This window comes from Arachis hypogaea, chromosome 7 (assembly GCF_003086295.3).
Source record: "Arachis hypogaea cultivar Tifrunner chromosome 7, arahy.Tifrunner.gnm2.J5K5, whole genome shotgun sequence".
In the NCBI taxonomy this organism is placed as follows: Eukaryota; Viridiplantae; Streptophyta; class Magnoliopsida; order Fabales; family Fabaceae; genus Arachis; species Arachis hypogaea.
Genome location: NC_092042.1, coordinates 63,034,376 through 63,039,829, shown reverse-complemented (window position 1 = coordinate 63,039,829; position 5,454 = coordinate 63,034,376). Strand labels below are relative to the sequence as shown.

Below are 5,454 nucleotides of genomic sequence, written 5' to 3'. Positions count from 1 at the left end.
TTTTTTTTCGCAAGCTTTTTCTTTTTCACTGCTTTTTCTCGCTTTAAGAATCAATTTTATGATTTTTCAGATCATCAATAGTATTTTTCTTATTCATCATTCTTTCAAGAGCCAACACTTTTAACATTCATAAACAACAAGATAAAAAATATGCATAGTTCAAGCATTCATTCAGAAAATAAAAAGTATTGTCACCACATCAATGTAATTAAACTAATTTCAAGGATAAATTCGAAACTCATGTACTTCTTGTTCTTTTTGTATTAGAAACATTTTTCATTTAAGAGAAGTGAAGGATTCATGAAATTATTCATAGCCTTAAGACATAGACACTAAATACTAATGATCATGAAGTAAAGACACAAACATAGACAAACATATAGCATAAAAATCGAAAAAAACAAAGAGATAAGAACAAGGAAGTTAAGGAATGTGTCCACCTTAGTGATGGTGGCGCCTTCCTCTTGGAGAACCAATGGTACTTTTGAGCTCCTCTATGTCTCTTCCTTGCCTTTGTTGCTTGATCCCTAGTGATTTTGGTGCTCCTATCCTTAGTTGCTCCCAATAGTTGTGTGGAGGAAAATGTATCCCTTGAGGCATCTCAGGGATTTCTTGATGTGCAGTCAAATGCTCTACTATTGAGCTATGGATCCTTGAGATGAATCTCTCCATCTCCCATGACTCGGAGTTGGAAGCTTTTGTCTTTCCTTTCCTCTTTCTAGAGGTTTCTCCGGCCTTAGGTGCCATCAATGGTTATGGAAAAACAAAAAGCTATGCTTTTACCACACCAAACTTAGAATGTTGCTCGCCCTCGAGCAAAAGAAAGAATAGATGAAGAAGAAGAAGATATGGAGGAGAGCGAGAGTGGTGTATGGTTCGGTCATGTAGGGTGGGTTTGGGTGGGAAAGAAATTTTGAATTTGAAGGTAGGTGAGGTTTATGGGTTAGAGAGGATGGATGTGAGTGGTGAGAGGTGATGGTGGAGGGTATAGTGTTATTGGATTGTGTGAAGAAGAGAGAAGGTGAGTTGAGGTAGGTAGGGATCCTATGGGGTCCATAGATCCTGAGGTTATCCTGTGGGGTCCACAGATCCTGAGGTATCATGTGGGGTCCACAGATCCTGAGGTGTCAAGGATTTATCATCCCTGCACCAATTAGGCATGTAAAACACCCTCTGCATGCAATCCTGGTGTTTAACTCCAGATTATTGCGTGTTTTTGGCGTTAAACGCTAGTTCTATGCTTATTTTGGGCGTTCAACGCCAGTCTGCAGCATGTTTCTGGCGTTGAACGCCAGTTCCATGCTTGTTTATGGCGTATAATGCCAGCTCTCCGCAAGGTGTAATCCTGGCATTTAAACGCCAGATTGTTGCTTGTTTCTGGCGTTCAACGCCAGATTCATGCTCTGTTCTGGCGTTGAACACCAGCCAGATGCTCCTTACTGGCGTTCAAATGCCAGCAAGCTCTTCCTCCAGGGTGTGCTTTTTCTTCTGCTGTTTTTAATTTTAGTATTTGTTTTGTGACTCCACATGATCATGAACCTAATAAAACATAAAAGAAAAATAAAAATAAAATTAGATAAATAAAGATTGGGTTGCCTCCCAATAAGTGCTTCTTTAATGTCACTAGCTTGATAGTGTGCTCTCATGGAGCTTCACAGGTGATCAGGTCAATGTTGTGGACTCCCAACACCAAACTTAGAGTTTGAATGTGGGGGTTCAATACCAAACTTAGAGTTTGGTTGTGGCCTCCCAACACCAAACTTAGAGTTTGATTGTGGGGGCTTTGTTTGACTCTGTATTGAGAGAAGCTTTTCATGCTTCCTCTCCATGGTTGCAGAGGAATATCCTTGAGCTTTAAACACAAGGTAGTCCCCATTTAATTGAAGGACTAGCTCTCCTCTATCAACATCAATCACAGCTCCTGCTGTGGCTAGGAAAGGTCTTCCAAGGATGATGCATTCATCCTCCTGCTTCCTAGTGTCTAAGATTATGAAATCAGCAAGGATGTAAAGACCTTTAACCTTTACTAACACGTCCTCTACCAATCCATAAGCTTGTCTTACTGACTTGTCTGCCATTTGTAATGAGAATGTGGCAGCCTATACCTCAAAGATCCCTAGTTTTTCCATTACAGAGAGTGGCATAAGATTTATACTTGATCCCAGGTCACACAGGGCCTTCTCAAAGGTCATGGTGCATATGGTACAAGGTATTAGGAATTTACCAGGATCTTGTTTCTTTTGAGGTAAAGTTTGATGAACTCATGTATCTAGTTCACTAATGAGCAAAGGAGGTGCATATTCCCAAGTCTTATTACCAAACAACTTGGCATTCAGCTTCATGATGGCTCCTAGATATTAAGCAACTTGCTCTCCAATTACACTTCATCCTCTTCAAAGGAAGAATAGTTTTCAGAGCTCATGAATAGCCGAAAAAGGTTTAAAGGAATCTCTATGGTCTCTATATGAACCTCAGATTCCTTTAGGTCCTCAATAGGGAACCCCTTCTTGTTTGGGAGACATCCCATGAGGTCTTCCTCATTGGGATTCACGTCCTCCCCTTCCTCTCTAGGTTCGGCCATTTTGATTATATCAATGGCCTTGCACTCTCTTTATGGATTCTCTTCAGTATTGCTTGGGAGAGTACTAGGAGGAGTTTTAGTGATTTTCTTACTCAGCTGGCCCACTTGTGCCTCCAAATTTCTAATGGAGGACCTTGTTTCACTCATGAAACTTAAAGTGGCCTTAGACAGATCAGAGACTATGTTTGCTAAGCTAGAGGGGCTTTGCTCAGAATTCTCTGTTTGTTGCTGAGAAGATGATGGAAAAGGCTTGCTATTGCTAAGTCTGTTTCTTCCACCATTATTAAAGCCTTGTTGAGGCATTTGTTGATCTTTCCATGAGAAATTTGGATGATTTCTCCATGAGGAATTATAGGTGTTCCCATAAGATTAACCCATGTAATTCACCTCTGCCATTGCAAGGTTCTCAGGATCATAAGCTTCTTCTTCAGAAGATGCCTCTTTAGTACTGTTGGATGCATTTTGCCATCCATTCAGACTTTGAGAAATCATGTTGACTTACTGAGTCAACATTTTGTTCTGAGCCAATATGGCATTCATAGCATCAATTTTAAGAACTCCCTTCCTCTGAGGCATCCCATTATTCACGAAATTCCTCTCAGGAGTGTACATGAATTGGTTATTTGCAACCATGTCAATAAGTTCTTGAGCTTCTGCAGGTGTTTTCTTTAGGTGAATAGATCCACCTACAGAATGGTCCAGTGACATTTTGGAAAACTCAGATAGACCATAATAGAATATATCCAGAATGGTCCACTCTGAAAGCATGTCAGAAGGACACCTTTTGGTCATCTGCTTGTATCTTTCCCAAGCTTCATAGAGGGATTCATCATCTTTTTGTTTGAAAGTCTGAACATCCACTCTAAGCTTGCTCAAGTTTTGAAAAGGAAAGAATTTAGCCAAGAAGGTCGTGACCAGCTTATCCCAAGAGTCCAGGCTATCTTTAGGTTGTGAATCCAACCATGTTCTAGCTCTGTCTCTTACAGCATAAGAGAAAAGCATGAGCCTGTAGACTTCAGGATCTACTCCATTAGTCTTAACAGTCTCACAGATCTGCAAGAATTCAGTTAAAAACTGATAGGGATCTTCTGATGGAAGTCCATGGAACTTGTAGTTCTGTTGCATTAGAGCAACTAGCTGAGGCTTCAGCTCAAAATTGTTTGCTCCAACGGCAGGAAGTGAGATGCTTCTTCCATCAAATTTGGAAGTAGGTGTAGTATAATCACTAAGCATCCTCCTTGCATTATTGTTGTTGGGTTTGGCTGCCCTATCCTTTTCTTGTTCAAAAATTTCAGTAAGGTTGTCTCTGGCTTGTTGTAATTTAGCTTCTCTTAGTTTCCTCTTCAGAGTCCTTTCAGGTTTAGGATCAGCTTCAACAAGAATGTCTTTTTCCTTGTTCCTGCTCATATGAAAAAGAAGGGAACAGAAAATAATAATAGGGATCCTCTTTGCCACAGTAGAGAGATTCCTTTATGTTAGTAGAAGAAGAAAAGAATAGAAGAAGGAAACGAGGAAAATTCAAACTCAGAGGGAGAAGAGGGTTCGAATTTCAGGATGAAGAGAAGTGTTAGTAATTAAATAAATAAATAGAAAGAGATGAGAGAGAGAATTTCGAAAATTAATTTTGAAAAAGGGTTAGTGATTTTCGAAAATTAGAAGAATTAAAATTAAAATTAAAATTTGAAACAATTAGTTAATTAAAAGAATTTTGAAAAAGAGAGAAGTGATTTTCAAAAATAAGAAAGAGAAAAGTAGTTAAGTGGTTTTGAAAAAGATAAGAAACAAAGAAAAAGTCAATTAGTTAGTTGAAAAAGATTTGAAAATCAATTTTGAAAAGATAAGAAGTTAGAAAAGATTTTTGAAATCAATTTTGAAAAAGATATTTGAAAAAGATATGATTGAAAAAGATATTTTGGAAAAGATTTGATTTTTAAAACGAAAATTAATTACTTGACTAACAAGAAACTAAAGATATGACTCTAGAATTTAAAGATTGAACCTTTCTTAACAAGAAAGTAACAAACTTCAAATTTTTAATCAATCACATTAATTGTTAGTAAAGTTTTCAAAATTTTGAAATAAAGATAAGAAAAAGATTTTGAAAAAAATATTTTTAAATTTTCGAAAATCATAAAATAAAAATGAAAAAGATTTGATTTTTGAAAAAGTTTTGAAAAGATAGGATTTTTAAAATTGAAAATTTGACTTGACTTATAAGAAATAGCTTAGTTTTAAAAATTTTTGGAAGTCAACTCAAATTTTCGAAATTTATGAGAAACAAAGGAAAAGATATTTTTTTATTTTTGAATTTTTTAATGAGGAGAGAGAAAAATGAAAAATGACTCACAACATGAAAATTATGAATCAAAACACATGACGCATGCAAGAACACTATGAATGTCAAGATGAATACCTAGAACACTTTGAAAATCAAGATGAACATCAAGACTTATTTTTGAAAAATTTTTAAGAAAAGAAAAATATGCAAGACACCAAACTTAGAAATTTTTCATGTTTAGACACTATGAATGCAAGAATGCATATGAAAAACAACAAAAAACACAAAACAAGAAAATATCAAGATCAAACAAGACTTATCAAGAACAACTTGAAGATCATGAAGAACACATGCATGAATTTTCGAAAAAAAGAGTGCATATATTTTAAAAACATGCAATTGACACCAAACTTAAAAGTTGACTCTAGACTCAAACAAGAAATACAAAATATTTTTGATTTTTATGATTTTACTAAATTTTTTTGGTTTTTTTTGAAAATAATTTTTGAAAAAAATGAAAACAAAGAAATTTTTTTTAAAAAAAATATTTTTGAAAACTTTTTGAAAAGAAAATTACCTAATCTGAGCAACAAGA

At 35.8% G+C, this 5,454-nt stretch overlaps 1 non-coding gene across 1 annotated transcript; it reads left to right on the top strand.

Annotated features, from left to right (window-relative positions):
• Window positions 1-3,343: 3,343 nt before the first annotated feature.
• LOC112704510 (small nucleolar RNA R71) lies at window positions 3,344-3,451 on the top strand. Its single transcript, XR_003155133.1, has one exon. It is a non-coding gene; the product is annotated as a small nucleolar RNA R71 (small nucleolar RNA).
• Window positions 3,452-5,454: the final 2,003 nt, after the last annotated feature.